Genomic DNA, 27991 nt, shown 5'->3' on the forward strand with positions numbered 1-27991 from the left:
GAGCTTGGAGTGACATATTCCAAGCCCCAAAAGAAAACAGCCCCCAACCCAGATTGATGAACCCTGCAAAACTATCTTTCAAAATGGATGGAGAAATAAGATACTTTCATGACAAAGAGCAACTTAGGAACTTCGTGAATACCAAACCAGCACTCCAAAGAATTTTATACAATAGCCTAGGAACAGACATTGAGGATCACAACCCCAGGAAGCAAAGCAGAATGAACCCATCTGACATGACAAGAAATTAAATGTAAAGGGGGAGAACCTAACAAAAAGAAAAAGTCATGGGAATGACAAGTCAGTATGTTTCAGTTATAACCATCAATGTTAATGGTCTCAACTCACCAATCAAAAGAAATAGACTGGCAGAATGGGTCAAGAAGCAAAATCCAACAATATGCTGCATACAAGAAACACACTTAATTCAAAAGGAAACTCATAGACTGAAAGTTAAAAGGTAGAAAACAATACTCCATGCGACGGGAACCTGAAAAAGAATAATGATATGCTTTTTAGCTCACTGAATTAAAATATGTCATTTAAAAAATAAAATGAGGAAAGAAAACAAATTCAGGTGAGAGAATGAAAAATTCTTTATAAAAGAATACTGACAAAACATAGAAAGAATGATAGAAAATAATTATTTTGCCAGTCTTGATTCATGTAGGCAAGTATCACAGTGGATACTAAAATGGTTTGGTCAAAGTGGCCAGGCCTCAGAATATACAGACACTACTGTAGTTTTACCTCACAAGTTATTTATTAATTATAGGAGAAAAATGCAACTCTACATTGGAAAAATCTGTTTGGCCTCATCTCAAGTAGTAATCAACAGCTTTTTCCATAATGGGATAGTCTGGTATTAACTGCCTCTCAGTGTGATACATTGAGAAAGATATGAAAAAACCTCGTATGTTTACACAAAACAAATGTGATAAAATAATATAGTCTTTTTTTTTTTTTTTGGTACTGGGATCAAATTTGGGTCCTTGTGCTTGCAAGGTAGGCGGTGTAACCACTGAGCTAAATCTCCGGCCCCCAGAATAATATAGTCTTTATGGAAAATAGTATAAAGTTTCCTCAAAAATTAGAGCTAGAACTATCATATGATCCAGCAATCCTATTGGTGGGGATATATACAGAGGAAATGAAATCAGCATGTCAGGGATATCTGCATCTCCATGTTCATGTCAGTGTTATTCATAATAGCCAAGCAATGGAAACAATCTGAATGTCCATCAACAGATAAATGCATAAAGAAAATGTGGTGTATACACAAAATGGAGTATTACTTGGTCATATAAAGAAGGAAATCTTGTCACTTGTAATAGCATGGATGAACGTGGAGGGTGCTATGTTAAGTGAAATAAACCAGGCACAGAAACACAAATATTTCATGATTACCTTTACATGTGGAATCTAAAAAATATTAGACTTATAAAAGTGGAGAGGAGAGTGGTGATTACCTGCAGGAGGTCATCCTGCAGGAGATTTGGAGCTATGTTAGTCAAAGCATACAAAATTTTGATTAGATAGGCCGAATAAGTTCAGGAGGTCTATTGTGCAACATGATGACTATAGTGAATAACAATGTATTGTGTTCTCAAAATTGCTGAAAGTAGATTTTAAGTGTTCTTACCACAAAACCTGATATATTTATGTGTATGTTAATGTGTATGTTAATCAGCTGCCTGTAGCCATTCCATTATATGCATATATCATATATATGATATATATTTCAAAACAACATGTTATATGTGATAAGCATGCACAATATTTATTTGTCAATAAAAACAAATATGAAAAAATAATCACAAAAATCAAAATTTGTGGGACTAGCTATAAAAGGTCAGGCTGGGTATTACAAAACACTCTAAAGAAAGACAAAAATGGGGGATTTGTTAATGAATAAGGAGAAAGGATGAGTGATTGTGATTTATGATATTGAATTTACTATTTGATTTCAAAATAGCCATAAAGGACATGGTTGTGATACTGAAAAGAATTTGGATATTAATGATATTATGGTCAATGTTAAATTTCTTGAATGATAATGATATTATGGCTATGAAGCAAAATGTTCTTGTTCATAGGAGACAAATTGTGAAATATTTAGAGATGACGTGTCATATGTCTATAACTTTCATCCCAATGGTTCAGATGAAATATTAATCCAAACACGCACAAGAAAATGTTTAAAATAGATGAATTAGAAAGGTATAAAGAGTTAGTTTAAAAGTAATAATACACTGGAATGGTCCATGCCTATGAAAGTAGCAATTCACAAATGCCCACAATTGACTTTCTATATTTAGAATGTCCATTGTGCAGATTTTAGCTCAGATGAACACATTCTATGAGGGTTGTTCATGAAGATAAAGCATAATAATGAGTCAATGAAACAAATCAATTAGCACAATTTCTTGAGAGATATATTTCCTTGAAATCTTTGAAGATTTGTATACTAATAAAGAAAACTTTGCAACTAGTGAAAACTCTTAGAACTATTGCTGTCATTATTTCACAATATTTTCAGAGTCAATCTTCTGTTTAAAAGTTTTGTTCACTTATTTATATAATTAGTCATTCCTTGTGCATGTACTATTTATCTATGTCAGGTCAAAAAAGTTGCCTGACACTGAAGATTAAAATATAGGACAGTTTCTACTTTAAATTCTCCTGGGGCAGACATGATAAAACATCAATTAAATACAGTTCTGTGGGAGCCCAGAGGAAAACAAGTAACCTTAGCCTGGGGGATTTCAGTGAGCTTTGGAGAGGACTTGATATAGCACCCTGTAATTTTCCTTCATGGCTCTTATTCACAATTATGATTATGGAGTGATTTAAGAGATTATCGAGTTCACATTCATTTACCTACTAGACATTGAACACTGTGGGAGCAGAGACTGGATCTGTTTTGTTCACCATTATACACCCATCATAGTGCTTACCACATTTTATGTCCTGAATGATGATTTGTTGAATGAGTAAGTGAATTGTTTCAGAACTCAAGGATGAGTATTTCATCAGGTTAATAAACAATGTTGGTGTTTTCATATTCAGAGGCAATGATATAGATAAAAACACAAATGTATGAAAGAGTAAGAAATGTTTAGAGAAAGGGAAATATACATAGAATTATGAATGTCAGTGAGGAGCTAGAAAGATGAACTGCACTCTGCTTGGGAAGGCTTTGATGCCTTACTAAAGAGTCTGGCAATTGTTATGGAGGTCATGAGAAGTTAAGGAAAAGTTTGTGTAGAGGAGCAATATGTTCAAATTTGTTCCTACAAAGATGGCAGAAATGGAGAAGGTCATGGTCAAGGAAGAGATTAGTAATAGAGAGGACTTATAGAAGTAGGAAATTAAGATGATAAGAGTAGGGGAATTGAAAAATCATATTCTTCATAAATATCTCTGAAGTGTAAGTGGGATTTGAAGTCCATTTGGACAATGAGAGTTTGAACATGAAGATAATGTTCAAGGGTCCAATTTGCATAATGGATGAATGATATTGCCTTTCCCTAAAATAAAGAAAAAAGGTTTCCACCTTTTATATATTACACATTCATAGGAAAACATTAATCACATTATAATAGTAAAGGTTATTGGGCAATCTACTTAGAGACAAAAGTCCTAAGCTGAGTGAGTAATCATCATTATAGAAGTGATAGCTGAAGACATTGTAGGAGATGAATTTTCCCAAGAGAGTAAAAATTGGGCTGGGGAGTGTGATATTATAAAACATCAATATTCCTTGTGAATCCAATATTTATCTTGCATTGAAGTTTATTCCAGAGCATCAAATCTTCAAAAAACATGGCTCCTTTATCAGTTGGAAACATCTGGTTATTGGCCTAATTCCCACCAAGAAACTGAACTCAATGGGACAGTTTGTGACTTTAGAGAAAGAACTGATTCCAGGGGTGTCAATAGGATTAAAACTACAATTGAGGTTCTCACAGGATAGCAACAGTGGGAAGTCATTAACACTTCTAGGTTGAAGAGCAGACATGTAATGCTGCTGGAGCCCAGTGAGAACTGAAGCTATGAAGGAGAGATTATCTAGTGGGATATTTAGACAAAGAAGAGTATGCCTGCTTCCAGAGAGGACGACATGAAAAGTGACAGATTGAGGAGAAATATTTCATGCTTCCTTATCCCCACATTTAAAAAAATTGAGATATAATTTGCACAACATAAAATTTCCACTTTAAAATATACAATTCAGTGGCTTTTAGTCTATTCATAATATTGTGCAACCATCACTGTTACCCAATTCCAGAACATTTGCATCATCCCAAAAGTTTGCTTGTGAACATTTTGGAAGACTTGCTAAAAAGTTTGGCATGTATTCTGTAGGCTGGGAGAAGTCAAAGAGGTTGGTGCAAAGGAACAATAAAATCAAATAGCCTTCTTAAAAAGATGGCAGAAACAGAGAATTAGTTGGACAAAGAAGAGCTGTATACATTTAACAGCCACTGCTCATTGTTCTCTTCTCTAAGCCTCTGTAAACCACTACTTTATGTCTCTATGGACTTGCCTATTCTTGTTATTTCATACAAATAGATCATACAATATTTATCTTTCTCCTTTCAATTAGCATAAAGTTTTCAAGTTCATCAATGATGTAGTATGTTATAGTTTGTGTCTAGATTCTCCCTAAAGCCTCATGTGGTCACAGGTAAAGCTACCTTTTTCAAAGGTAGCTGAATCTACAGTGTGTGATCCTGGGACTAAGGGAGTGTGATAAATAAATCAGTCCACTGATTAGTTTGGCACCACCCTAATCCTGGTATCCTAGATAAACTATAAAAGGGGAAGAAAAAGGCTGTGAACGCTCCTTGTTTCTTTGCCACCTTCTGCCCACCATGCACTGTTTCTCCTCTGAGATGCCGGTCTGCCATGACACATAGCCTTGGAGCCAGCCGATTATGGACTTAAACCGCTACAAACTGTGAGCTAAATAAACCTTCCCTCCCTTAACTTGTGGATGTTGGGTATTTTGTCTCAGAAATGAGAAAAGTAACTGAGACATAGTATGTATCAGTACTTCATGCCTTTTAAGAATAAATAATATTTATTACATTGTATAGATATGCCACTTGTGTTTGTCATTCATTGATCATGGATATTTGCATTATTTCCACTTATTTCTTGCTCTCACAAAGTCTCAAGGTCATCCAGGGCCTTTATAGATCTTTCCTGAGTATACAGAGCCCCATGCAGAGGTGTGGTCCTCTAGAATTCCAGGAATATTAGTGAACAGACATCTCATTGCCTAGATTTTTTTTTTCTTTTAAGCGTTTTGGTTGGTCTATTGTTTTCACCAACTGCTATACATTGCTTCAAGCAGCATCTGCATTAAAACATTGGCAGATAAACGTTTTGGCAAATGTCTTTATCCTTAGAATTTCAGTGCTGTACAAGGCATGAGACTGGTGGAACTTTGATGTGTTCGGCAAAACTTTCAGGCTCCAGAATATAGTCACTAATGTACCATTTATCCAAGCCCTGTAAGCTACCTATGCTGCTAGCAGAATTTCATTGCCTCTTCTCTCCCTCTTGATGAGGCAGGAATGTATGACTATATTCATCGTTTAGGCTGTGAGTCAGTAATGTTTCTGAATGGGGACTCTATTACTCTATTTGCCATAAAAGAGTGATACAATAATCTGCTTAATGAGGACTGGGAATGTTACCTATTGGTTATGGTGTCTAGAACTCCCACAGGTGTCTGTATCATCCACCAAATTAATTCTCCTCTTGTTCCATGCAATGCTGTGAGAAGCCTCATGAAGCAATAGGGCTACAGGTAGAGTTGCAGATGAAGACAAAGTTGCTGCCCTCAGGAAGGCAATAGTGATACAAACACAAATAGGTGGAGGCAATCTTTGATTATTTCCTGGGCTCTGGGGCAAAATTGTGAAATTTGACCTTAGGTAGAACTTCTCAACTCTTCTGCCGTCTCTCATCTGGCTCCCCACTCTCAACTGGCATCCTGATTTCCTGAAATATCAACAACCAAGTGCCCCTTGAATTTACTTTTCCAGTGTACCATGTTCCAATTTATTTTTGTGTTTCCTTTCAGCTCTTACAAGCTACCTCTGGCTCATTCCTATCACATCAGAAAGTGAGGCTATACACTAATATATACTAAGATGGCAACCACTTGAAAATATCTGTGTTCTTTCATCTAGGTAATATGTTTGACTTTCAATAGTAACTTTCAATCTTTAACTCAGAGGAGTGACCAGTGAAAATCCCCAGAAAAATAGCAAAGTTTTTGAGTTATGTATTTTATTGCTACCATTTTCCCCATCTACTCTGCCAGTTTTACACTAAGCACTTTCAACACATAGTCCATTCAATTTTCATGACAACCCTAGGAACAATGTATTCTTTTCCATATTTCATAGGTGACTATGAAATATCTATATTTCATATATATATATATCTATATTTGTTCACACAAAGGAGTAGATATGGGTAGTAAAATAAGACCTGTGACTTGAAGCAACATATACTTGATTTCAAACTCTTCTTATCAGAGCTCCTTTGTCTAGGGGCAATTCAGGATGAATAATAACATTATCCATGTGAATTCAGCTCTTAATTCATTGCATCCCATTTAACTCTAGTGCATAAGTAGTCTCTTCCAAGTGCGGACTTTTTTAAAATCTAAATTTCATTTCTCTTTTTGGAGTACAAATGATCATTTTTTTTCATTTTGGGTAATTGGTAAAATAAATTTCAGGTCTTTCTTTTTAGATGGTCTAAATTGGTCAGAGATCAGGAAGAAATAATAAAAGCCACATTTCTACTCGAAATTGTACTTTTTTGAGTCTCTAAATCAGTGAATGCATAATAGCCATGTATCCCAGAGTAGGATTCTGGGGCATAAATAATAACATAATAGGGTCAATAGAAAGTAGGGAAAAAACACATCCATGTCCCCCTTTTCACCTCCATATGTTGTTGTGGAACTCAGGAGAAAAGCCATAGAAAGCTTCAAGGAGCCAGGAGGAATGTGAGGTGCAGGAACAATGTTTATGAGAGGTCTGATTTTAAAGAAACTCGAGGTTGGGGTTGTGGTAGGCATAAGTCAGGAGATTTCAAGCCTTGGGTTGTGTTGCAGAGGGAAGATCTAGATCCCAATTACCTGTATGCAGATTATCTGTGAACTGGTCGGGACCATCTTCTACCATTTATCCAGTTGCACAAGATACCATGGGGAGGTGGACTATACATAAATTGTTCTCTGTCCTGTCTCCCATATGTTGGTGAGATTCAGCCCTAGGCAGAGAAAGATTAACAATATCTGAATTTGCTTGTGATTGTTAAATAGAAATCAAAATCCAAATTTGGATAATAATTGCCTATATATTAATTATGACCCTTCTGTTATCTTTTCCTGACAGATGTAGGTCAGTGTGTTGGTCAAGTGTAATATCCATTTCCACATTAGTTTTGAAGTAGTGTAAAGATACTCTTCTGAATGAGCATCTAGACTGTGAACTTCAGTCATATTCTACTTGTTCCCATAATCCATGCTATCAGTAATGTTCTCTTTGCCTTTATAAGATTCTCTTTACTGATCTTTTTCTGTTTCCATACTTCACCACTTGTTACAAATGAACAATGTCTCCTACACAGATTGTAGTAGAGGCAAGGGGGCGAGGGGTTCACCGCTGGTGAGGACATTGAGACCCAGTACCAGGAACCCACACAGCTCTCAGCACATATATGGAGCTGGATCTCAGTCCCTACTTGTTGACTTTTCATAAGACAGTAGTACGTGAATTTTAGGTTACCAGCAAGAACTGAACACAAGCTATGGAAATGTGTCTGAACAAAGGTAGAATTTGTTGACTGTGGGCAAAATCTGAGAACAAAATCAAACTCCCATCCTTGTCTCTCAACTAAAGCCACTAAAAATAGTTCCTCATTTTGGTTTCTGAGATTCAAAGAAAAAACAACTCCAGGTAGTTTATCTTTCAAGGCTCAGAAAGCTAGTGGACATTCAATGTTTCTTACCTGCTTGGATTTTAATGGGTTAAATATAAGTCAATGGGGAATATAAGGATTAAATTTCATTTCCAATACACATAGGTTTTAAGTGAAGGGGAAAAGGTGTACAGGCACAATGCATTTGTTTGCCAAACCACAAATATTAAAAACATAGTTCAAGTAAATCCAGCTAGCTGCTCTATCTCCCCTTTGTCTAGAAGTGATTGTCTGCATAAGATTCATGGAGAGTGATACCTGATCTTCTGGTGTTCAAATTTTAGACCTTCTAGTCTCTGGTACAGATTGCTCTAAATTCCCAGGTAGTCTAGTGATAGAGTTTTAGTGGTCTTTCCCCCAAAATACAATGCAAAGCTTCCTCAACCTATCTAATACATCCAAATTCTGCTCAAATACTTTCCTCATGAGATGTAGATTTTTTATTTATCAGGAACTAAAGTCTCATATATTTACATCAAAGGCATTCACTTTTTCTATGTTTTAATATGTGGTAGCATAATAATGACTGTCAATTTGTGGTGAAAATGTGGTCCTGAATCTAAGCAACTTAGACTAAAGTGGCTGAAAGAAAAGTGTGGGCAATGAGAATACAAATTAGGAGTCTACTTCAGGTATCTGGGGTGAAGAAATGGGAAAAATTGGCTATAGAGTTGGAGGGAAGAAAAAATTCTAGGAAACTTAGTTTGAGTCCACACATCCTGTGGACAGCTAGATGAGAACAAATGATTCCACCAATCTAAGTTGTTTTGGGCAATTTGGGTGATGAAAAGTAGGATGGGATTTATAATTCATTTTTGCAGATAGATTGTCTTACATTAAATGTCATGTATGACAAACACCACAATGAACACATCTAAATTTATTGTGGTCATTCTCTCTCTTGTGTTGGCAGGGCTTAGATATGGAGTGGAGATGGGGACGAAGGATAGAGAAGATGTTATAAGTTATGGCTTGCTACTTGGTGGATTGAGGTGTCATTGCTGGAAATGGAGAAGGGAGATGAGGTGATGACAGACAGAAATGATGTCTGGAAGAATAGTATCTCGACTACAGACATATTAAGTTGTATGGATTTAAACAACTGCTGTAATTTAAATTACATAAATATGTGAAGCTGTCCTGAATTCGTACTCTTCTTTCTGAAAATAACATTCTTGCTATGACTAAGGTAGTGCTGATAAAACCTTGGTCAGTTAAATTTTAAAGTTTTAGTGTATGGTGATAGGTATGGGTCTAGTTTTAATCTTTGGCAGGTTAAAATCCAGGTTTTCTAACACCATTTATTAAATAGGCTATCTTTCCTCCAATGATGGTGGTTATCCCCTTTGTCAAAGATGAGGTGGCTGAGCATGTCTGGAGTTGTTTCTGCATCTTCTAATCTATTCCACTGATCCTCAGGTCTGCTCCTTTGCCAGTACCATGCTGATTTTATCAAAGTAACTTTGTAGTATAGTTTCAAGTTGGGGATTGTGATACCCCCAGCCATGTCTCTGTTGCTTCGAATTGCTTTAGCTATTCTAAGTCTCTTATGGTTCCAAATGAATTTTTGGATTGTTTTCTCTAGTTCTGTGAAGTATATTGTTGGAATTTCAATTGGCATTTCATTGAATCTATATAGTAGTTTTGGAAGTATGGCCATTTTCACTATATTGGTTCTTCCTACCCAGGAGCAAGGGATGTCTTTCCATTTTCTTGTATCCTCTTTGATCTCTTTTTTCAGAGTGCTGTAGTTTTCAGTGTAGAGGTCTTTTGCTTCCTTTGTTAGATTGATTACTAGATATTTCATTTTTTGGATGCTATTGTAAAAGGAATTGTTTTCCTAATTTCTCTCTCAGTGAGTCTGTTATTTGTGTACAAGAAGGCTATTGTTTTTTGAGTGTTTACCTTGTATCCAGTTACTCTACTGAATCTGTCAATTAAGTCTAGAAGTCTTCTGGCAGAGTTTTTTGGGTCTTGTATGTAGAGTCAGCAAATAATGACAGTTTAACTTCTTCTTTTCCTATCTTTATTCCTTTTATTTCTTTCTCTTTTCTAATTGCTGTGGCTAATGTTTCCAGAACTATATTGAACAGGAGTGGTGATAGTGGGGATCCTTGTCTTGTTCCTGATTTTAGCATGAAAGTTTTCAGTTTTTGACTGTTTAGTATGATGTTGACTGTTGGTTTTTCATAGATAGCCTTAATTGACATAATATTTGAACATATTTATCAAGTACAGTATAATAATTTGATATATGTATTCAATGTGTAATGATCAAATCAGAACCATTAATGTTTCATTTTCTCAAATATTTGTCATTTCTATGTGTTGGGAAATTTTGGATTCATATTTTTAGTTATTTTAAAATGTATCATCAATTATTATTGACTATAGTTGCCCTACTGTGTTATAGAATATTAGCAGTAATTCCTCCTATATGGTTTTTTTTTTGGTACTTTCTCTATTTTCACTCTCTCCTCTCTGCTTCCCCTTCCTAGTCCTAATGGCCACTTTTCCACTCTCTTCTATAAAGCTGTCTATTTAAACTTCCACAAATGACTGAGAACATGCAGTATTTATCTTTCTGTGTCTGGATTTGTCACTTAACACAGTGTCCTCCAGCTGTTGCCTCAAATGACAGAATTTCACTACTTTTTGGCTAAATGGTATTCCATTGTGCATGTAGGCCACATTTTCTTTGTCTATTGATGGGCTTCTTGGTTGATATTGTATCAATTTAGTGAGTACCGTTTCACTAAACATGAGAATAAAGGTAATTCTTTGATATAGTGATTTCATTTTCATTGGACACATATCCAATAGTGAGATTTCTGGGTAATACAATAGTTCCATTTTTAGTTTTCTGAGAAACCTTCATAGTGTTTTCCATAATAGCTGTACTAATTTACAGCAACGATGTGTAAGAATTCTCCTTTCTCCTCATTCTCCCAACATTTATATTTTTTTGTCTTTTTGGTACTAGCTATTCTAAGTGGGGTGAGGTGATATCTCATGCTGATTTTGATCTTTCCATAATAATTAGAGATATTGAGATTTTGAAATATTCTTTTTGGCCCTTTATATGTCTATTTTTTTAAAAAAAATTCTATCTAGACCATTTCCTTGCTTTTTAATTGGCTTTTTTTTTTGCTGTTGAGTTATTTTTGGATGATAATCCTCTGTTGGATGAATAGATTGTAAATATCTTCTATTGTGAAGGTTATCTCTTACCTCTGTTGGTTATATCCTTTGCTGGGTAGAAGCTTCTTAATTGATATTATTCAGTTTGTCTGTTTTTGCTTTTGTTTTCTGTGTTTTTGAGGTGATAATAAAAAATCTTTGCTTATACCAATATCTTCAAGTGTTGTTTTTTTCTCCTGTGTTTTCTCCTGGTAATTTCTTAGTGTTGGGTTTTTGATCCATTTTCAGTTGATTTTTGTATATGGTGGGCAACGTGTCTAGATCCTTCTCCTGTGATGGATATCCAGCTTTTCCAGCACTGCAAATTGAAGTGAATGTCTTTTTTTCCAATATGTGGTCTTGGTACCTTTATCAAAAATGAGTTGGCTATAAGTGTGTCGATTAATTTTTAGATTCTCTATTCTGTTTTATTTGTCTGTGTGTCAAACCAGTTTTTATGCCAGTGCAATATTGTTATTATTGTTTGGTAATATATTTTGAAGTCAGGTATTGTGATGCTCTAGTTTTGTTCCTTTTTAAAATTTTTTTATTTTTTGGGGGTACTGGGGATTGAACTCAGGTCCTTGCACTTGTGAGGCAGGTGGAAGAAACATTTAGCTAAATCCCTGGCCCTAGCTTTGTTCCTCTTGCTGAAGAAGCAAACTATACATTTAAGGCCCTCTCCATTCCTGACTTCTGCCTTCCATGGTTCTCATTTTCATCAATTTCTTTTATTTTTTATTCACTAAAACACATATTATGGTCCCATCTTTCAGTGTTGATGGAATATTCATGTTAGGCCTTCTTTTCCCTCAACTTTACATAAAGTCATCTACATATAAAGAATGCTTGAGAATATTTCTCTTTTGTTAATATTCAGGTCTGAGTTTTATGTTGCAAGCTATATAGCCACAGCTTAAAGATTTAATCTTGTCTACTTCCACAAGACCAGATTAAATTCCTTGATGGGATACCATTTCCTTCCCAGGGCTTTCTTCAAATAGGGGTTACACAGCCATTGTGCCAGTCACAGAAAGTAAAGCAGGTGGATATGTATTGAACACATATGGTTCAATGGGTGATGTAAGAAGAAGAACTGGAGAAATCAGAGGTTGTCATAGAAAGGAGAGAGAATAAGAAAAGAGTAATAGGGGAGGTTAGGATGGAATAACTTCCAATTAGATGAGATCAAGATAGCAATTATTATGACCAATAGCATAAGAGGCTTATTCCATATATGGCTTTCCAGTGAATGGGGGAAGGTTGAAAGCTGGGGTATAATAAGTGACTTTCCACAGAACTCAGAGATGGAAAGACTGTATTATTCTCTGCATTCTAGATGATAAAATCGGTAATCAATTTGTTAGGTCAGGGAATGATACTAAACTAAGAGGTTGGAAAAAAGAAAAGAGAATAGGAATAGAAGGTTCCACTATGGAAGTGTGCAGAATTAAGAAAAAAAACAAGGACTTGGTAGTGCATTGTAGTAGAAAAATCAAACTAAGGTTCTCAAGGATCCTAAATACTCTTTCAGTAATCAAGGTACGATGACAAAGCATCCATCAAGTGCCAAAAGTGGACCAGAAGCTGTATAGGTGCTTCGGATGTGATGTTTTTTCTTGTGCTCAAAATAAATTTATAAGAAATGTTTTATAATTTTTTTTTCAATTGACATTTCAGGAAGTTGAGGATCTGAAAGGATATGACTTGAATACAGAGATTCTGACTCAAATCAATGTTTCTCTACCACACAACCCTTAGGCTATTGTGTGTGAAGAACATTTATGTGGTGTTACTGAAGAATACTGGGCTTTCTATCAGGACCCTCATTTCTGAGTTTCATTATTGGTTCTGAGAGTCTAACTGGCTAACCACAGACAAATTATGTAGTGATTGGGGTCTCAGTTTGCTGGCCAAAACAGTGACAGAACTGAGCTGGCTTTTAACATTCATGTCTACAAGCATCTTTGGAGTTGCTTTCATTTGGTGGCTTTGGGTCTCAGTGTTCAACAAGGAACAAACTAGGAAGAAAAGGACAAAAGAAGACTTTTCTATTAAAGGAGTGAAGGAAGCTTATCAGTAAGGTCATCACTGTTACTTGCTGTCTGTTCTATTCCCCCAAACCCTCTAGTGAGGCCAAACCCAGGAGTTCCTTATTATTAGCTTATTCCCTACCCCAACAGTTTGCCAACATGGATTTAAAATATTTTTTTTTCTTGGAGCATTTACTCTTTAATAGTGTACTTTATAAGTAGAGGTTAAAGGTTAAAGACAGATAAGCCAGTGGCTTTTAAAACCTCAGATTCACTACTGTGTTTAATGATGGAATTGAGGAAATGATTGTAGGAGAAGATGCAGTAGTGATGATCAAGCCTCAGTCTGAATCAGAAACTGATGAGGGAGTCCTTGAGCCTGCTGGGAGCACCTGCTATCAGGATCAGGATGGAACACAGTAGGACTTGTCCCATAGTATTCATGAGGCTTTCTGCATTCCTAATCTGCTTGGGCTTCCAAACCCAGCCTGTCATTTGAACTAAAAGAGATAGATGTGCCACCAAGCAAACTGGCTCCTCATCCTGATTGTGCTACTTCCTATTTGTATATTCTTTGCATGTACTTTGCTTCCTTCAGTCTTAGTTTACTCATTTGTTAAATGGGACTTGTTTTTTGGTTAGGTCAGATGATTTTCAAGAGTACCTGTAACCTTATCTGCCACGTGCAAAACATGTAGGGGAGTGGTTAAAAACACAATCTAGGACAGCTTGATGGAGTCTGGCTTTGCAACTCATTGTCTGGTAGGAAAACTGATCAGTTAGCCCTTACTGATGCATATTATGCAAAAAGTCCTGCTATAGAAAATAGTCCATCTTGTTTGTTCACTTCCTGCATACAAAGATACCATTCGAGGTCTCCCCATCTCCACATGCTGGTAGAGGCAGAGGAGAAGGATCACACGTCTTTCTCTGTGTGAGACAGGAGGGGAGTCACAGTGTGCAAGGCGCTAAAGTTGTCACAAACTCACTTCTTCCCGCACAGGACAGCAGGATAGGGGGCTCCCATCTGTAGCTCCGGGTTTGCTGTTTGCCTTCTCAAGAGGCCATGTTGATTGGGATCACAGCTTTGCGGGGGCACACAGCTCCAAGGGCATACTTAAGTCTTCAGTTGAGCAGTGGGAAGTCTGGGCTGGAAGAAGTGAATCCAGTCTGCAAGTCAGGAGCTTTGAGGCACCAACTCCTACAGGGGCTGCAGTCTGAAGCACAGGGACCCCCAGGAAGCCAAAGAGCCTAATGCCAAGTTGCTCAGAGTCTGAATAGGGGAGGGAGACAGCAGAAATCACAGTTAAATGTGTAAAGATCCCCTGCTGACTTGGTGTCATAATAAAGGCCAGGCTCCACTGCAGGCTTTCTGCAGGGTGAGTGTGGCAAAGTGTACATGGATGTGCACGTGTATGCACATGCGTCCGCACACTCTATAAATGACCTCTAAGGGAAACTCCTCTGCCATCCTTCCCATCCACAGTTTTGGAGCAATTAGGTAGGACTTGGGCAGAATGATTCATGCCTCAATAAATTCAATTTCAACAAAACATCATTATGGTGAGTCACCTAATCGTAGCTGTAATCATGGCCCGCCCCTCCAGAAGTAAAAAAACAGTTGAGGACATTCAGCAAGAGCAACTGGACTCTCATTATGACCAAAGTCTCCATCCTACCCTAAGTAGCCTTGTTTGAAACTCCAGTTCCTTTCTAGTTTTTAAAATTACAAAATTTTTCAATCTACTTAGAAGTGCAATAAATATTCTAGTGCCTACACTTCTGTGCACCAATCAGCTTAAAAATAAACATAGCAAATATGGTTAAAACTGTGTGGACCAATCTGTACCCATTCTTCAATTTTGCAGTAGAGACAAAAGTATTTGATTTTGATATTTATCATTCTCAGATCTATTTGTCTATTCTCTCTTATATATTCTTAAAATTATATAGCTATGCTTTCATAGCCCAAGTGTTAAATAAAGATATCATTTGTATATCCTGCTACTTGATTTTTGTGCTTAACTTTTAAAGATTTATTTATATTGAATATGCTTTTTCACATTTGTTTTTAGGATTCCATGTGTGAATAAAACAAAACATTTTTAATCCATTTTGCCCATAAGGGATGTTCCTTTTGTTTCTTATCTTTCTTATTACAATGCCCCCATGAGCAGCCTTATTTATACCTGTGGCCTGTGCACATGTGTGACTTTTCCTAGCCGTATATCTAGGAGTAGAATTGTTGGGTTATTGGCTAACTCTTTTTAAATTCTCAGGCCACTGACACTTAATGTAATTAGTAGTATGGCTGAATTTGCATCTACTATTTTATTATATTACCATTTGTTTTTTGTCCCTCTGTTCTTTTTCTGACTCTTTGTCAAGCCCACTGGGTTATTTTTAGTATTCTGAATTAACTTATATTGACTTAATGCTACAGATCATTTTCTCTATCTTAGTGGTTGATCTATCATCTATCTATCTATCATTTATCTATCATCATCTATTCATCTATCTATCTATCTATCTATTCATCTATCTATCTATCTTACCTTCACAATCTGCTAAGAATAGTGCCACTCATGTAAACCCCACAACTGTAGGTTTCTCTATTCTATATCTTCTTTTATATTATTTTAGATATAATATTACATACTCATAAAACCTCATTGATATTAAAATTTTTAGTGAAAACAATTACTATATTTTAAAGTGCTTAAGAGGAAAGAAAGAAGTAGTATTTATATACTTATAAATTACTACATGTTTAAAGTATTTCTATTCATCTTAGGGGAAGATTACATGTACTTTACACTTCTTGATTCTTTTTATTCCTCTTTCCCTCCTCTCCCTCTCCACCTTTGTCATTTCTAGAACCCCTTCCCATTTGTGAAAGATTCCCTCCCTTTTTCTTATTCTCTATCATTTATTTTAAATTATTTATACATTGGGTTTCTCCTATAAAAGAAAGCATGTGATATTTAAGCTTATGTATCTGATTTATTTCACTTACGATTAAGATTTCAAGGTGCATCCATTTTCCTACAAATGACTCAAATTTATCCTTCTTTATTACAGAGTAGTACTCCATTATCTTTTGGGAAGATATATAGAAAGGGGATAGCTGGGTTAAATGGAATTTCTAGTTTTAGTTTTTTAGATTTTTGGGGTTTTTTTTTGATACTGGGGATCGAACTCAGGACCTTGTGCTTGCAAGGCAGGTGCAGCACCACTGAGATAAATCCTCCATCTGTTAGTTTTTTGTTTTTTGAGGAATCTCTATACTGATTTCCATAGTGGTTGTACCAGTTTACATTTCCACCAACAATGTAAGAGTGACTTTTCCCTTGCAACCTCAACAGTATTTGTTATTGTTTAATTTTTTCTTGATAGCCATTCTCTGTAGAGTAAGATGGAATCTCAATATTCTTTAATTTGCCAGAAAAGTATTTGTTGGCCATTTGTACTTTTTCTGAGATGTGTCTGTTCATTTTAGTGCCCCATTTATTCATTGGGTCTTTTACTTGGAGGAGTCTGATTTTTTTTTTTTTTAGTTCTTTGTATATTCTAGAAAACAGTCCTCTGTTAGAGGAGTAGAGAGCAATTTTTTCCCCCATTCTGTAGGTTGTCTCTTCATTTTATTGATTACTTTGCTGCACAGAAGCTTTTTAATTTGATATAATCCCATTTGGTGATTCTTGATGTTATTTCTTATGCAACGATGGTTCTGTTTAGAAAGTTCTTGCCTATGTCTATGTTTTCAAGAATTGTACCTATTCTATCTTCCAGTAGATTAAGTGTTTCTATTTTAATATTAATGTCTTTGGTCCATTTTGATTTCATATTGGTACATGGTGACAGGTGTTGGTCCAGGTCTAATCTTCTGCATGTGTATCACCAGCTTTCCAACCATTATTAAAGAGACCATCTTTCCTCCAGCATATGCGTTTTGGATCCTTTGTCAAAGATCAGATAACTTAATGTGCCTAGGGTTGTTTCTTCATCTTCTATTCTGCTCTGTTGCTCCACATGCCTGTTTCTGTGCCAGTGCCCTGCTGTTTTACTGTAGCTTTGTATTATGACTTGAAATCTAGGTTTGTGATGCCTCCTGCTTTGTTTTTATTTCCCAGGATTACTTTTACTCTTCTGGGACTCCTCTAATTCCATATAAATTTTAGAATCGTTTTTGCTAGTTTTGTGAGGACTGTTCTTCTTATTTTGTTTGGGATTATATTAAATCTGTATATCAGTTGGGAAAATATGGCCAAAGACCAGAAAGAATGGCTGCTATCATGAAATCAACCAATAACAAATGCTGGTGGGGCTGTGGGGAAAGAGAAACCCTGCTACACTGCTGGTGGGAGTGTAGACTGGTGCAACCACTGTGGAAATCAGTATGGAGATACCTCAAAGAACTAGGACTGGAAGTCCCATTTGACCTGGCTATTCCCCTACTGGGTATCTTCCCCAAAGAATTAAAAGAATCATACCACAGTGATATATGTGCACCCATGTTCATAACAGCACAATTTGTAATAGCTAAAACTTGAAAGCAGCTCAATTACTATATTTAACAAGACTGGTTATAGTGGACGTCCTTGTTTGTTCCTGATTTTACACTGAATGCTTTCAGCTTTTCCTCATTTAATATGGTGTTGGCAGTAGGTTGTCATGAATGGTTTTTATCAGATTAAGATGAGGTCCTTCTACATCTAGTTACTTCAGGGATTTTTTTTTATTATGAAAGTATGGATGCTGAATTTTCTTTTTTTCTTTTGGTACTGGGGATCAAACTTAGGACCTTGTGCTTATGAGGTAGGCATGGTGCCACTGAGCTAAATCCCTGGCCCTGGGTGTTGTATTTTGTCAAAGGCTTTTTCTGCATCTATTGAGATGACTATTTAATTTTTCATTCTTTTTTCTGTTTATGTGATGTATTACATTTATTGATTTGCATATGTTGAACTATCTTTATACCCCTGGGATGAAGAATACTTGATCATAAAGTATGATCTTTCTGATGTTTTATTGCATTATGTTTGGCAGTATCTTATTGGAGATTTTTGGGTCTATGTTTATTGAAAATGTTGGTCTCTAGCTTTCTTTTGTAGTTGGGCCCTTGCCTGATTTTGGAATCAAGGTAATGCTAGCTTACATGAATGAGTTTGGATGGACTCCTTCCCTTTCATTTTCACTAATGAGTTGGAGAGTAATGACATTGTATATTCCCCAAAGTTCTTGAAGAGTTCAGCAGTCAATCTATCCAGTCCTGGGCTTTTCTTAATTGATAGGTTTTTTATGATTGCTTCAATTTCATTGCTGGATTTTTCAGAATTTTTATATCTTCTTGCTTCAGCTTTGATATTTCATATGTGTCTAGGAATCTGACTACTTCTCACATATATTCCAATTTGTTGAAGTACAGCTTTTTGAAGTAGTTACTAACAATCTTCTGAATTCCAGCAGTGTCTGTTGTAATTTTGACTTTTTCATTGCTATAGGTCTTTTCTTTCCTTTTTTTCATAATTTTGGCTAAGGATTTGTCCATTTTGTTTATTATTTTGAAGAACCAGCTCTTCAATTCATTGATTCTTTGTATTTTTTGTCACAATTTTATTAATTTCCACTCTAATCTTTATGATTTCCTTCTTTATACTAGGTTTGGGTTTGGACTGTTGTTGTTTTTCTAGAATCTAGAAATGCATTACTCTTTATTAATTTGAGCTCACTCTGTTTCTCTAATGTGCGCATTTGCAACAATAAACTTCCCTCTTAGGACTGCTATCATTTTTGTCACATAGGTTCTGGCATGTTGTACTACTTTTGTCATTTGATTCTAGGAACTTTTAAATTTCTTTTGTAATCCATTGAATATTGAGGAGTGTATTATTTAATATCCAGTTGTTTGTAAAATTTCCATGGTTTTAGCCATTGATATCTAATTTCAGTTTGCTATGATATGATAGTATACATAGAATAATTTCAATTTTTTTATTTATTTAAGGAAGCTTTATGGAGTGGTGTGTAGTCTATTTTGAAGAATGTTCCATTTGCTGCTGAGAACAATGTATATTTTGTTGCAGTAGGGTAGAACACTCTGTAGATATCTATTAAGTCCATTTGTTTGAAGGTATGATTCAACTCTGATATTTCTTTGTAGATTGTTTAGTTAATCTATCTCCTTATGAGAGTAGAGTATTAAGGTCTCCCATTATGATTGTGTTGATGTTTATTTGATATTTTATGTCCAGTAGTGTTTGATTTATGGAGCTGGGTACACCAGTATTCAGTGAAAATTTATTTAACATTGTTATCTCTTCCTAGTGATTTGGTCCCTTAACTAATATGTGGTGACTTTCTTTGTCTGTTCTGATCAGTTTTAGCTTGAAATCTGAGAGTAAGTTTGCTATGGCTGCTTGCTTTGGAGGTCCAGATGCATGGAATATTGTTTTCCATCCTTTAACTTTTAGTTTGTGAATTTCTTTTTGGATTAGATGTGTGTCATATATGCGTGCAGTAAACCATTCAGTTTTGGTCTTTTGTAAGCCTTTCCATCTTTCCATTGAACTTTCCTTTGCTATTTACTAGGTGTCAGCCAGCAGTATTCCTTCATGTTTCATAGGGGACAGCTCTACTAGCATATTACTCTGCTGGCCCAAGACTATAAAAACTGATAGGAGTGATGAAAATTACAGGCTTTGATTTTTATGATGTCATCTCTCCACTTTGTATAGTTTTCTTCCTTGGCTGCTCCAGATCAGCATAGCCAGGTCTGAAAACAATGCTCTACAGAAGAAGCCCGCTGCACCAGGTATAAGCTGATGGTCATCTTAGTCAAATAAATTTTTACGTCACTAAAAATAAGGGATCACAAACTTAGATGTCAGCAGAGCTAGTTATTTAGGTTAAATGAAGTAAGTGTGCCTGATAGGTTCTATGATAAATTGGAATCCTCTACAACTCCTGTGTAAAGAGGATCACTCTCAATTCTTAATGTTACAGGAATAAGGACTTAGAGTTTCCATGTCTTCTGAGTTTTACAGATACACCAGCTATTGTACTTTGAAAAAAAGGGAAGTATTTCAGTGTTTAGGTATTGGCAACTAATACAAAAATTCAAAAATTAAACTTTCTGTGGCCCTAGTAAAATATGTCTCAATCCCTGGGTCACCAGTTGTAACCTCTAGACTAAATGGTATTTAAAATCTCTTCCAGTACTGAAATGTTATACTTTAATTATCTGAATGTTCTGAATTGAAAAAAGAACTGGTATTTGAATGTGAGAAAGATTTTCCTGGCATCCAGTTCTTATATTTTGAAATAGGTGACCAGCAGCAATTGTGAAATGTCTTTAAAGAGATCTTGAAGAATAAGAGACACCTTCTCCTGTTTGCCATTAGTTATAAGCAGTTGCCAGGGAGATAGAGGAGATGTTCCCTTGCAATTCTTCTCAATTGGGATCATGTGAAAATGGCATTTTATGAGTTTTGTTTCAGATGTTTTCAGATCCTTTTAAGGGAAGGAGGTGGTAGTTTGTTTAATTCCCAGGACCCCTCCCAACATAATTCCTGGAATCAACCAGGGAGACTCTGTAAACTAAAATTTAAAGTTACAGTTTGCAGCTTCCCCTCTAAGGTTTAGATTAAATTTCATAACTTGGAAATGAAATCAGGGCAACAGTTGGAGTGTGGATAAAAATGTCTGTAGCTCTGGTTTTCAACATGCTAATCAAAACCAGAGAGAGCAATAAATAAAGCAGGAGATGAGTGATGGCAAAGACAGGAGTCTTTTGACCTCACTTTATTTTCATCATAATTCTCTCCTTAAGAAAATTGATCATGATGACCCCAGATCCATTATCTTATGGGTTAAAAACACCTAGGAAACCCACAAACATATTTTATATATGATGTGTGCTCAAGCCAAGAGTTAGCAGTTCACAAGGAGAGAGAATTCAATGGACTTACTCATTGCATCAGGATAAATATTAGGTCTTTTATTCCAAATTAACCACAGCAAAGTAAACATATCGTCACTACCCTTAGAAACAGACAAAAGATAGAGGCAAGAAAACAGTATAGAAAATGATGTATTTGGTCACCAGTCAAATCTATTTCAATAGCACTATGCATGATAATGAGAGAGGAGTTATATTGAAGCCCAAGGAAGCCAAGCTTTCATATATCCTTTCTCCTGTAGCAGTGAATAGCATGGGTGACTGATAGTGAACCCAGGTGCTTTTGATGGCTAGATAGGAATGTAAGGTTGTCTGAGATTATATTCTTCTTCATCACCATTATTATCACCAAGACTTTAAGGGCTAATCTGTATACCTGATGAGTATGGGACAGAAAGGTCCACTTATATATCCTACATGGTGGTCATGTGTTGCATTTCCACTCTAGTTTCATTCTTTCTTCTTATAACAATGTCTTATATTTCCTAGGGGTGACCACTCTTCCAACATTGTGTGCAGATTCGTGGGGCTCTCAATCTACTGAGAACATGGCCAAAGGTTGGACCTAAACAGGGACAAGACTGGCTCTTTGAGAAATTTAACTTTGAGAGAAGTGACACAAGGGTGAAATCCACAGATCGTCTTGGGACAGAGAGTGGATACACCCGCTAATGCTATTTGGGGCCCTGTTTTATCTGAGGTCCAAAAGTTTGATTGCCTTTTTCTGTGCCTTGCAGAACTATTTTAAAGCCTTCATATAGATCCTCCTTTACATCAAAATTAGCCACAGTCACTTCTATTGCTTGCAACCAACCCAAGAAACTTAAAAAACATACATTATTTTCCCACAAGTTAAAATCTGGTGGTGAGGAGACAGACTGAGAGTCTAGAGAAAAATTATTAGAATTAATAAGTGAGTTTGGTGAGGTTACTGTGTATAAATTCGCTACACCAAAATCAATTGTAGTTCCACATACCAGCAACAAATAATTTAAAATAGCATATATAATTTATAACAGCATCAAAGATGACAAATATTGTGATACATGTACTCATGTATGTAAACAATCTCTACAAAGATATCTGTAAATATTATCAATATTATTGACATGAATTGAAGGGAGCTCAAGTAAGTAGATTGTTATGGTAAGCCATTAAATTTGGGGTCAGCAACCAACACTGCCATCCCTATAACAAAACCACTTTCTACATCCTGCCAGATCTGATTTCTTATAGTTTGTTTTGTTAAACAAATTTCTATCTTCATACTTTTTTCTTCTATTATCTTTATCCAGTTTTAGGATTAGCACAATGATGAGTTCCTAAAATGAGGGGAGAAGTGTTCCTTCTTTTTTCTGCTTTAATTGTTTGATATAATTTATCAATTAAAATGTTTATGAGCCTGTTGTTGTCATATAGGTAGGTTTTCAAGCTAGGAATATACTTTCTTTAATAGGTGCTATTCAAATTTTATATTTCCTCCAGAGTTAGTTTCATTAATTTGTCTTCCAAGTTACTTCTTAGAAGTTGTCAACATTTTTTCAAAAAAGATTTTTGTAATATGCTTTCTATATCCTTTTAAATTCTGTAAAATCTGTGGTAATACCTCCTAGATCTTAATATTGTAATTTAAAAAATGTATAACTGATATCGTGTAACAGGAAGAAAAGGTCTAAAAGAGCAAGGGAATTGGGAGGGGTAGGGGAAGGGAAAAAAGGGAAAGGAAAAAATATGAGAAGAGGAAAAAAATGGAAAAAAAGGTCTTTGCAAATAGGGAAGGTTGGAGGGGGTGAAGGGAGGGCAAGGGAAGGGGAAAAAAATAAGAACCAAGAGACTCATGTAATGGTACAAGATCCCAGTGATGAATGTAATTGTATTTTATACCTAAAATGCACCAATAAAGTTAATGGGGAAAAAAAATTTGGGGTCAGCAATAGATTTCTGAAATAGAATCTCATGCTGATGATGGTATTGTACAAGTTCACCTTTTTAAATGTGAAAATAGGAAAATGAGGCTAGAAGCATAAAACAGTCTATTCAAATTAATTGAAAAGACCCCAAGCAGCCCTTTCTTGCCACCAGCTTGCTGCCCTCTGCTGCCAATCTAAGGATCACTATTCCTGGGACTGGACCCATTGTTCTGGTCTCCTAGGGCCTAGGCTTATATAATTCTGGCCCTTAGCTGGCTACCATTTTCTCAGAGCATTCTGGTGCCTATGGAAAATTAATAGGCTGGTCTCACTATCGATGAGATTCTCATGAATCCTGAATTAAACATACAAATCCAGGATTGGTAATCTGTTGTTCTCTGACTCTGAAAGTAGCAGGTTCTTGCTGGGAGACTGACTTCCTACCCCTAACTCAGGTGACACATTTCAAACAAGAAGCACCTTTCTGTTATATTTTTACAGTGTCTGGTCAGAGACATTGTGTAAACTCTACTTCTCTTCCTTCTGGAATAACCAGACTTTAGTAACCAAACTCAGACTGAGAATTGCAGAATTCCACCCCACCCCCACCTTTGATTTTCCCTCTGCTGTTTTTTCCTCTCTTCCATGGGTTATTTTTTCCAACTTGGGAGACAAGGAGAATGTGTATCCCAGGTAAAGTGAGGAGGGAAGGGGGAGGAGCTATGACACAGACAAATCAAAAGAGTCCTTTGTGCTCAGGGCACATTATTCCTGGAATCTAATCAAGTGCCCCAAAACCCAACCAAGCTTTTCAGACAGCACAGAAACCAGTCATGCAGGCCTCTTAGGCTCTGCTTTTTTAAAGCTTTATAGGGTACACTGAATTATTTGGTTGGGTCTTTTCAACCGTGTGACATTTGGGTTTTCAATGGCACAAATGGAGTTGATCATTAATTATTTGGACGCTTTAATTAAAAAAAAACTCACTGTGGATTTATGAGGGTCTGCTGGGGGGCAAGGACAAGGAGCCCTTTAGTGATCCTCTCATTTGAATGAGAGTGAGGGTTGTGAAGGTCTAGAAAGGGAGGCTATAGAATCATCTTCCAAGAAGGTCTTAAACCCAAGTTAGGGTTTATATGCTGGAGGAGGGGCTTACAATGAAGAAAATAGAAAAGAACACAAGAGAACAGAATTCTGGGACCTGCCAAATGCACTAAGGAGTGGGACATTGAATAAAAATCAATAATCTAGCAGGGACCTATAAGGAGCTCCAGATCTGAATCAATACCTTTCACATCCAATCAGGAAGTCCTCTGGGTTGGTATTGGGGAAGGGCTGGTTTCTGGAATATTTGATTAGTGGAAACCAGAAAGGGTCTTTCTTCCTGGAGAGGAGTTTGTGAGTTCAGTGTTGAATACCCATGGAGAGGAGTTTGTGAGTTCAGTGACGTCTGGGTGATCAATGTCTTCTAATTTCAGAACAGTGAGGTAGTAAGGGTGTAATAACTGCTCTCTTCCTTTCTGGGGAATTTTGCAGCCTTGGCCTTCCTGTAACTTGGATGCATGTTAGTTCTGAGTCACACGTATGGTCCACATTCTGACATCCTAAACAAGTTCTCATAGTTGAAGAGTATTCTGCTTTTGGGTGCCTTTCTGCAAAGGTTAATCTCAAGGACAAGTGATTTTGGGAAAGGGGAAGCCTGGGAAAGAAAGTCATCTCTTCTCTAGAGATGCTGGGAATTCCCATCTATTCAGCCTCTTGAACCCAGGAGACTCAAGAAAAAGATTCAGCACTTTTAAAAGATTCCCATGAAAAGCACTTATCTTTGATGTAAGGATGCACAGTCATGCCACATGCAAAAAAGAAACACAATGATTTGTGTGCACATTTTTATTTATTTCTTCACTTTGATTAAAAAAAATCACCTTGACTTGGAATAATCTAAGAAAAGAAAAATACAAAAACATTGGATATCAATGATACCTCTCTTTCTAAACTGAACAAAATTCTTTAGGAATTATTCCATGGTACCATTATTTTTTATCCTAAGTCACAAAGGAAAGAAACTGAGTCTGAAAATAACTCATACCACACATGCAAAATCATAAGACATTGGTGGGCTGGAGTTTTAGCTTCCTGGAAAAAGAAATTTGTCAGCAAAGGCCTCTCAACCTTATTCACAGGCTTATAAATACTATGCTCTCCAGATGGTGCTATGGAGGAGAGATCCAGAGCATTTGTAAGTGGGTTTTTTGTTCTTCTTTATAGGTACTTCCCTTCAAAGATGACCTCTGCATCTGATCTAGAGATGAGGAAAATGAAATTTACTGTGATTTTTGTAGCAAGTCTATCTAGGATGTTTAGTGGGATTTCCTCTGTCCAAAGTTAAGGACTGAACATCAGGAAAACTCTGAAAATTAACATGGCTCCAATTATTTGACAATAGAATAATGAAATTATAGATTAGGAAGCATAATGTGATAGATTCTCTTGAAATGAAAACAATGCTAAGCTTTCTGGTGTCCTCTCAGCCTCAGTAGATCAGTCTGGGAGGGAAGTGGTTTTGGGGAGGAAGAGTTCAAAGCCCAGGAGGAAGAGATAGATCACAGTTCCTCCTTCAGCAGGTAGAGAGGAAAGTGGGAATATGTGGGCCCCCTGAGGCTGTGCTATCTACCCCAACCAGTCAGAGAAGGCGCGGGCACTTGACAGTTATGAACAACAGCTAGTTAGCTGATTAGATTTACACCTAAACTCAAGATACTAGATAATGACAAAGTTTTAGGATTATACTTTTAACTCAGGGCTTATTGGTTTCAACAGATTTCAGGGTTGTCTGGTAGGAAAGAAAAGGTATTCCTATTTCAGAGGCACTATGGGGAGACCCTGGAGCAGAGCAACTGAGTCCCTTTCTCTGGGATACTCTTTACCCTTATTTTCACTTCATAGACTTGTATTCTTCTTTCCTATCAGAGCTCAGTGTGAGAATTCCTCAGAGATACCTTTCTGTACTCTTCAGTCAAAATTAGGCCTTTATGAAAGGTCTAGAAAAGCATCCTATATTTTTCCTTTATAGTACTTATTACATTAAAACACAGTTACAAATGTGGTGATCTATTTAATCTTTCTAACTTCCACTAGATAGGGTGGTCTTTGAAGATAGGGACCATGTCTGTTGGGCTCACAACTAGTTTCCAGCACTAAGCAATATTAATTGAATGAATGGCCTTGTTGGGAAACCCAGTTTTAGATTGGGCTCTACTATGATATGCCTGTGGTGGCTCTAGCATCTCTGAGGCTCATTTGTCTTCTCTGTTAAATAACATTTAACCGGGGGAATGGATCTTCTCTAAGGCTCCTTTTGACAACACCACTCTGTGGTCCATTGGAATCTGCTCGTGAGTAGGTCTGTTTTTGCCAGCTCTCCAAGTTCTTTATTTCACCTCTCAAATAATTCCAGCTTTCCAGCATGTTCATGATAAGATCTTTTACTGATTCCACATTTCCCTTGGAGGAAACAATAGCTTCCAACTCTTAAAACATCATTCTCAAGATCCCATCTGACATTTCTTTCCTTGGTTCCTTTTTGGGCATCTCTTGCTTCCTCTTGCCCCTGGGCCTGTTTCTACTTTCTACAGTCTCCAAATGTTCTTCACTTTGTTAGAGCAATGTAGCTCTTTCCCAAAGAACCTTCTCCATTCAGCTGTATCAGCACATACAGTTGCTGCTGTTCAGTTATCTAGTGAGATCAAATTCATTGAGTGTCTTTCAGAATCCACATTCACTGACATTATGTCCACAATATTCCCAGCCAGACTGTGAGTATTTACACTGTGGAAATTTGTACGTGCTACAGATCAGAATATTTTTCTCTTGGTGAACCAATTGTTGAACATTTACCAACATGCAGAGGCCTAAGCTCCTCCTCCAGCCTGGTTATGACTTAGTTTAGGAAATTGATTGAACCAAAAGACCCTCCTTTAACATCATTAGGGATAGTGGGAAGAGCTAAGCAAGCATCATATAAAATGGCAGCTGTATAGGTTGGGTTTCAACCAGCAAATCTATGCCAACTAAGCCAAGAGGGGAACCTTAGTATAAAAAACTGGTTATAAAGACGTTGATAGACCTAAAGGGGCCAATGAGTTAGGTGAGCTATAAATCACCAGAAAGCCACTACTACCTCAAGGACTAGAATAGCCAACAGAAGAAGTGGTGTAACCAGGGTTTAGGAACTGAGACTGTAGAAGGAGAGGCTTCCTGGTGGATGTGAAACCCCGAGAGACTAAGCTGCAGCTGACATGTTTCCAAAATCAGATGGAACCAACCTAGGTTTTTCCTTTCTCCTATGTTCTGCTGAGGTCTCTTGTTGGTGAAGCTTAATCAGAAGCCAGATAAAATAGGTGAGAAATACAACTGACAGGGATCAGCCTCTCTAGTGCAAAACAGGACAGAAAAAGAGCCAGCAATGAGTCTGACAACAGATAGTTATCATCCTACTAACAAAGAGTATCACTGACCAGACAATCAGTGCCTTGAAAGCTCCCACCAGTCCTAGAGTCCCAGTGTCATTTTATTCTACTAAATCAAATAATTCCTGAGCCTGTTCCCAAATTCATTTGGCAGTGAACAGTAATTAGGATCCCAAAACTCAATGACAATTTTGCTATCACTTTATAAAGTTGATCTCAAGAGTAAGGAACTATGATGTTTTGTAGAAATACAGAAGCTTTTCCATCTTTTACTCATGGGTCCCAGATGTCAATGATCTGAAATATTCTTTCTTTTTCCTGTCTTCCTTTTATACAATTTTTCCTGTCTTCCTTTTATACAATTGTTTATTATTTTCCTAGTATCTGGCTACATCCTAGATGCCAAAGTTACAAAGATGTTTTAGA

At 36.5% G+C, this 27991-nt stretch overlaps 1 long non-coding RNA gene across 2 annotated transcripts in view; it reads left to right on the forward strand.

Annotated features, from left to right (window-relative positions):
- LOC110345740 (uncharacterized) overlaps nt 1-27991 on the forward strand; it is a 266701-nt gene that overhangs the window by 142690 nt on the left and 96020 nt on the right. The window lies entirely within an intron of this gene.

This window comes from Heterocephalus glaber, unplaced genomic scaffold (assembly GCF_053883595.1).
Source record: "Heterocephalus glaber isolate CG9 unplaced genomic scaffold, H.glaber_assembly_v1.0 deba00000621, whole genome shotgun sequence".
Lineage (NCBI taxonomy): Eukaryota > Metazoa > Chordata > Mammalia > Rodentia > Bathyergidae > Heterocephalus > Heterocephalus glaber.